General features: G+C 38.3%; 1 long non-coding RNA gene across 1 annotated transcript; it reads right to left on the reverse strand.

Annotated features, from left to right (window-relative positions):
• Positions 1-4,927: 4,927 nt before the first annotated feature.
• Positions 4,928-7,576, reverse strand: LOC121386221. The gene is made up of 2 exons (XR_005959611.1): positions 7,406-7,576; positions 4,928-5,182 (listed from the first exon to the last, which is right to left on the reverse strand). It is a non-coding gene; the product is annotated as an uncharacterized LOC121386221 (long non-coding RNA).
• Positions 7,577-8,129: the final 553 nt, after the last annotated feature.

The raw sequence follows: 8,129 nt of genomic DNA on the forward strand, positions 1-8,129 counted from the left end.
TAATACAGATTCCACATGCTACCTACTATATCGACTCCGTTGAGATATCCCAGGACAAAAACGCATGTAATTTCTCGCACTGCGATTTTCTATTATTATTATTATTATTTATGGACTACCTACTCTTCAAGAAGGGTGAAAGCATCAGAAGTATATGACGTAATTAACATGATGTCATGGCATTATACCATAACGCATGTCACGACGTTGTTAGATTACATTACATCCTTCCACCCCTTATGTAGAATATTCCATACAAACAAACAAAAAAAGAGAAAAAAAAAGAGAAGAAAAAATGGCAACCGGCAAAATATTGCTTTTTTGTTTTGTCCTAGTAGCTTTTGAATGGCTCAGTGTGAAGGTGTCAGACCACACCACCTTCTTCTCTCACTAACAACTAATAATTAACCACTGTCCCTGACAGACAGTTCAGGTAGCGTAGCTAAGCTATCGTAGGCTACTCAAGGCTGGGGCCTCGCATCTCAGTGAGTTCTTAATGGGTGGGTGTAAGACCACACCACCTTCTTCTCTCACTAACAACTAATAATTAACCACTGTCCCTGACAGACAGTTCACGTAGCGTAGCTAAGCTATCGTAGGCTACTCAAGGCTGGGGGCTCGCATCTCAGTGAGTTCTTAATGGGTGGGTGTAAGATCACTACACCATATATATATATCTCCTCTCTCTCTCTCTCTCTCTCTCTCTCTCTCTCTCTCTCTCTCTCTCTCTCTCTCTATATATATATATATATATATATATATATATATATATGTATGTATATACAGCGCTCAATTTTTACGGTCATCCGGCAAATTCTAGGTGTACATGTAACAGGTAGGAGGCGATATAGTGGCTATCTGTGTACGTAAAATTTCAATGTCAGACTCACTGATATTTATTACTTAATAGGTTGATAAGTATATCAGCCAGTTGATATCAATGATTCTGAGATTGGGATGTTTTATAACCTTGGATACAAGTCTTATTTGTTTCCCTGTCAATGGTAGTGTGAAGAATGTAGATCCTAACCAAATGACATAGTGTGGATCAAAATCCAGGCTGAAAATACAAAGGGATAGATTCCAGGTTCTGCAATCAATCACATGGATCAAGGGTCATAACTCTATCTTGTTATGAGTCAAAGCCCAGGCCAAGCTACAAAATGATATAGGCTATCATTTAGTAACTTGTACTGATGTGTAGGAGGACAGTTATAATTTAAAAGCTAAATTGAGTTATGCCACTTGGCCCATATTTTCATCGCTTTATAAGGTGATTCAATACCCTGGCTTCATATAATAGCAACAACTGACTGTACTATGTTGTTTGTTTATTATTTTGTAATACATTCTAAAACAGTTTACACACATGTAAAATGGTATTTGCATTTTGCACACTTCCAAATATGTCGAAGAAAAGGGTACAGATGGCGAGACCTCATAGAAATCAGACAAACATTTTCATTGTCATAAAATTATCGGTGAAATACGCTTTTTTTACCAGCACTTTTGCTACAAAAATATGTATGAGATACCTACTAAAATTGTATCTTAAATGCAGCAGAATGCAGGAAATGGCATCTAGAATTCAATTTTTTTTTTCGGGGAAGCATACACCCGGACCTCGTCCCCCCCCCCCACCCCTCCCCTCATCACTCCCTCGCTTCGCTTGACATCCGCCTCCCAATATTAATTTGCTTCCGACGCCCCTGAAATACTACCGGCGTATTTAAAGCTAAACAAAATAAATTCAGTTATGTATTGTTAAAGTATGCATATAATTTTAATTATAAGATTTGACCGCAATTATTTTTTGGTTCATGCAAGTATGAACCGAAACTACGATGTGCACACTGTTGTATGACCCGCGGGCTCACACAGTTGCGGTCAATTCTTAAATATTGAGTAGTTAATAGTCTAAAACTCCTTTTCTTTAAGTTTCTATAATGCTTTCCGACATTTTTTCGGGGGGGGGGGGACAATTGCCCCTGCCCCCCCCCCCCCCCTTGCCCCCATGCTAGCTACAGCCCTATCTTTTCACTCTCTTCAATCACTAAGGGGCCGTCCATAATTTTCAACATTTTCACAAGCGTAAAAAGCGTACACTTTGGACCACCAGCCACTTTTCATATGTTTTTGGTTTATAATAGTGTAAACATGTGTAAATATAAAGATCCCCCCCCCCCCCCCCACACACACACGTTTTGGCACCTTCCTACGCCAATACTAACAATTATTATTAATTAACTCCTGACCTGCTGCAATGTTTAAGATGTTATCGACTAACAGAGACTTTTTAACGATTGTAATTACATATCAAATATATTTTTTTGCATAAAATATTAGTGGCTGTATATTAAAAGTGTTTCTGATCGTTCTACTATTTGTACTAGGTTAAATTTCCTTTTATTTCCTAAAATATATTTGTTCGTACGGGAGGGGACCAAGGGCAAAGGGCACATAGAGCAACTACCTGAATAGGGCACTTCAATGGAAATTGTAAATACATTGTTAAAACTGTTATTTGTTTAGGGACAGGGACAAGTCCCCCTGGGCCCCATCCTTGGATCTGCCCTTGAATGGGTTAACCCAGGGAATTGGATCCTTCAAGTCGACCAACTCAGGCGAACGCTCTCTGACCGAGTTACTAGTAAATCCTGACCTATGGAATAATGGTTGCGGACTTCATCGAAACTGTACTCATGTCATTTGGGGGGCTGGGGTGGGGGGGGGGGGGGTGTGTTAAATCACATCCGACAATCACTTTTGAAGCTATGTTTACCCCGTATAATTATGAGAAAAAAACAACCCCGCATCAATGGAAACTAAGCCTTAATTTTTTAAAAATTGTTGGTTTGGGTTCTTTTTGGGTGATAAATTGGTATTAACGGGTGTATATTATTTTACATGTATCTTGTGTCAACAACTCGTGGGTTGCTGCTTTTGCCGACCAAGAAGAAGAAGTGTTTTATTTAACAACGCACTCAACACATTTTATTTACAGTTTATATTAGTGGCAGCATTATGGTTAAGGACCAAACAGATATTGAGATATTCCAATGGCTACTCCTTCCGACAAAGCAGACAGGGATCTTTGAGCTGCACTTACCCATAGACAGTACAGTACATACCATGGCCTTTGGTATACCAGTCGTGAGGCACTGGTTTGAACGATAAAAAACCCATGGTAGGTCCAGGGCGGCGGGACCTCTCTCGACTGAGTTATATTCCGCCCCTTGCCGACCACAGTCTGGACATATGATGATAACACTTCCAACTCATCTAAAGCAAATGACAAAATAATTCAAGGCATTTTAAAAGCGTTTACAGTCATTTCTACCATTACTTTTGTGTTAAAGTTCTTGATGGACTACCGTGTTTATAAATCAATATAGAAAATAGAAATGTTTATTTTAGGTGAAGATATATAATTAGAAGCATTATGGATGCAATTGTGTCCATTTGTGTTAAGTAGTGACACTAGTGGTTGAAGATGAGACTGCATCAACATAATCAACCATTAGTGAAGAAAAGCATTCAAAGATAATTAAAACACACACACACACACACACACACACACACACACACACAGATATATATATATATATATATATATATATATATATATATATATATACTAATCATAAATTTTTAAAATACATAGCACACGCCACGTGGTAGTAGTTCATGGGTTTTGTTGTGTTTTGTGTCTTACACATAATGTGAAATGGGCCAGCATGATTAATAAATTATATAGACACAAAGTTAACATCTTTTTTTTTATTGTAATTACTGTTTATAATGAGTAAAACGGAAATCTGACCAAAGGAAGGCCTATCAATCAGTGACTTGAACAAAAACTGTCGGTTCTAAATAATTTTTATCCCGAAGAACTCCTTACAATATATTGATTACAGAACATGTGGAATTTGTTGCTTGATGAATTACTGGATTGTGTTTGTTGATTAAATACATAAATAAAATGTTTGATTATTCAGTGTTGTTGTTTTTGGCTACGAAACTATTTAAACGAACAAGCTTAGAAATGCATTTTTTTATTTGAGTCGTGATCGATCACGGCTTGTGACCAACGCCAGATGTCGCTACATCTTGCTACATCCGGCATCTGTGGTGTCGTGGTTAAGCCACCGGATATAAGTCTGGAAGGTACAGGGTTCGCAGTCTGGTTCGGGCTCCCACTCAGAGCGAGCTTTAACGACGCAGTGGGTAGGTGTAAGACCACTACACCCTCTTCTCTCTCACCAACCACTAATAGTTAACCAATGTCCTGGACAGACAGCCCAGCGAGCTGAGGTGTGTGTGCCCAGGACAGCGTGCTTGAACCTTAATTGGATATAAACACGACAATAAGTTGAAATGATTTGAAAATGCTGTATATGGCTGAACTGTTTTAACACATAAATTAAAGTTATAACTGACAACAATTAAGCAATTGTTTTTACTTACTGAGTAAACAGTGGGTAAACAAATTGAACAATTCCGCATAATAAAACAATGACTGGTATATCAATTGGCTACGCATCGCCGCAATTCCCCTTCCCCACTCCCTCAAAGAAAAAAAACCCCCACCAGCAACAACACACACAGAAAACAACAGCAACAGCACACACAGAAAACAACAGCAACAGCACACACAGAAAACAACAGCAACAACACACACAGAAAACAACAGCAACAGGCAAGAGCACACAAAGAAAACAACAATAACAAAAGAAAAATAAATGTCATCAACCCCAGCAAAAACAAAAGCACCTAAAAACAAACTAAACCACAAACAAACATTGCCACCCTCACCCCCACCCCCACCCCCGTTGCGCATGTGTGTCTCCCCCACTTCACATTCTGTTCCTCCGACTCTGGTTGTAATCCTGTCCTGTCTTCTCCCCACAAATCACAATAACCAGAGTTGTACGTATTTCATTTATTTCGTTCGGTATTGACTGTATTAAAATTGTGGCAAGCTTTGGAGCAATAGTTAAGTCCAGACAGGACGCCAATGTTGCTCTGTCCATGCTTTAAAGACACCACGCCCAGGTGTGTTCTATACAGACACATGTATCGTGTTTGCCTTACGGACACTCCCAGTTTTGTTCTATACAAACGCAACCATCAGCCCGCGTCTCCTCCTCGTCGGCACAACCCCCACCATCCTTCGGACAACCTGCAATCATTAATAACCATAATATTAATAATAATAATAATAATAATAGTCCCCCCGACATCCTTTGGAGAACCTGCAATCATTAATAATAGGTATAATAGTTACAGTAGTAATAGTGGTAGTAACACATTGTAGTAACGTGTAGTTACTATCAGTACTAGTAATATAATAATAGTTACTACTAGTAGTAGTAGTAGTAGTAGTAGTAACAGTATTGGTATTAGTAGTAGTAGTAGTAGTAGCAGTAGTAGTAGTAATATTAACAGTAGTAGTAGTAGTAGTGAGGTCTGCTAATAATATGAATAGTTACTATCAGTACTAGTAATATAATAATAGTTACTAGTGCTAGTAGTAGTAGTAGTAGTAGTAACAGTAGTAGTAGTAGTAGTAGTAGTAGTAGTAGTAGTAATATTAACAGTAGTAGTAGTAGTAGTAGTAGTAGTAATAGTAACAGTAGTAGTAGTAGTAGTAACAGTAGTACCAGTAGTTGTAGTAGTAGTAGTAGTAGTAGTAGTAATAGTAATGGTAGTAGTAGTAGTAGTAATAGTAACGGTAGTAGTAGTAGTAATAGTAACAGTAGTAGTAGTAGTAGTAGTAACAGTAGTATTAGTAACAGTAGTAGTAGTAATAGTAACAGTAGTAGTAGTAGAAGTAGTATTAGTAGTAGTAGTAATAGTAACAGTAGTAGTAGTATTAATAGTAACGGTAGTAGTAGTAGTAGTAGTAATAGTAACAGTAGTAGTAGTAGTAGTAATAGTAACAGTAGTAGTAGTAATAGTAACAGTAGTAGTAGTAGTAATAGTAACAGTAGTAGTAGTAGTAGTAGTAGTAGTAGTAGTAGTAGTAGTAGTAGTAGTGGCGGTGGCAGTGGTAGTAGTGAGGCCTGATAATAACATGAATAGTTACTATCAGTACTAGTGATATAATAATAATAATAATAACAACTACTAGTAGTTGTAAGACCTAACAATAACAGCAGTAGTATTAATACAATAACAACATGAATAGTTACTATCAGTACTAGTAATATAATAATAATAATAATAGTAACTACTACTAGTAGTTGTAAGACCTAACGATAACAGCAGTAGTATTAATACAATAATAATAAGAATTCTGAGAGTCCTAACCAATACTTGTCCCCTAGCATAGACCATAACTGAAAAATGGGTCAATCACAGTCAAAGTTCAACTTGATCTGCAAGAGAACATGATAAAGGTATATCTAAGACTATACTTATCTATATATAGTTGACATGCAATAGCAGAACATTAAAAATGTCATCTCAATATTTTGAGGCTTTACAAAACAAAGTCCGGAAATTTTGATTTGTTATCTCCCAAGTTCAAGGGCCATAACTGTGTGAAAAAGGGTAAAGTGCCATAAAATTCAAACTTTGTCTGTAACAGTACTTGATATTCGGTAAAGTGCCATAAAATTCAAACTTTATCTGTAACAGTACTTGGTATTCGGTAAAGTGCCATAAAATTCAAACTTTGTCTGTAACAGTACTTGATATTCGGTAAAGTGCCATAAAATTCAAACTTTATCTGTAACAGTACTTGATATTCGGTAAAGTGCCATAAAATTCAAACTTTATCTGTAACAGTACTTGATATTCGGTAAAGTGCCATAAAATTCAAACTTTATCTGTAACAGTACTTGATATTCGGTAAAGGTATACACAAAATGTCAGCTCAATATCTTAATAAATACCCATCCGAGAAACTAAATATGGGACAGAGCGACAGACAGAGAGACGACGGAGATGACACCTATAGTCCCTTCCAGTCGGACCGCTAGGGGACTACTTATAGGTCTGATAAAAACAACCCAGCAGTAGTAATTATAATATATTAATAAACCTAACTGTAACAGTAGTAGTAGCAGTGTAGAAGTAGTTGAACATTTTGTTTTGTTTTTGTCAACATGTGCATCGTAATTCCGCGTGTAAATCGCGCAAAATTATGCAGACTGACAACTAATGCTAGGTTTCAGACTGCCCTCTGCCACGACGACGTTGGCCAACTGACGGATCTCTCAACTTATACGACTGTCCCGTTGCTAGTCTGACTACTGTCACATGCAAATTAGTATACATTGATTAGTTGTTAATCTGAGCGAAGCCGTCTAAGTTGGGAGATGGGGAAATTACAATGCAACCATCGAGTTGAGGAACTCTGTCGTGTCAGTTGGCAGTCTGAGACTAGCATAAAACTCACCACACGGTGGTGTTGTCGGGGGTAGTGTTGTTGGTGGGGGTGATGTTCCTGGTGGAGGTGCTGAGACGCACTTCCAGACATCCCCGTGACACGCGCAGACACTGGTGCCGTATTGGGAGGTTTCATTGGCGCCATGGCAGACAAAACCTTCATTGCTTTCAAGACAATCCGTGGCTGGAAGCAAAGAAACACAGATACAAGTTACTGGTCTGCGCAGCAAACATTAAAACAGCCATTTCTGTCGCTAATATTCACACAAACAACAACAGGTAATGGATGTCATTTGTTGAAAGTTCAACAAACACTTCCTCTTTCAGGAAAATTTAGATTATGCAAATGAGATTGTGGTTAGAACGCTCGCATCAGTCGTATTAGGCCTTGGTTAGGACACCTGATGTGTTGCATGTGGCCCTGGTTAGAACACCTGATGTGTTGTATGTGGCCCTGGTTAGAACACCTGATGTGTTGCATGTGGCCCTGGTTAGAACACCTGATGTGTTGCATGTGGCCCTGGTTAGAACACCTGATGTGTTGTATGTGGCCTTGGTTAGGACATCTGATGTGCTGTATGTGGCCCTGGTTAGAACATCTGATGTGTTGTATGTGGCCCTGGTTACAACATCTGATGTGTTGTAACTGACCTTGGTTACAACACCTGATGTGCTGTATGTGGCCTTGGTTAGAACACCTGACGTGTTGTATGTGGCCCTGGTTAGAACACATC

This window comes from Gigantopelta aegis, chromosome 12, assembly GCF_016097555.1.
Source record: "Gigantopelta aegis isolate Gae_Host chromosome 12, Gae_host_genome, whole genome shotgun sequence".
In the NCBI taxonomy this organism is placed as follows: Eukaryota; Metazoa; Mollusca; class Gastropoda; order Neomphalida; family Peltospiridae; genus Gigantopelta; species Gigantopelta aegis.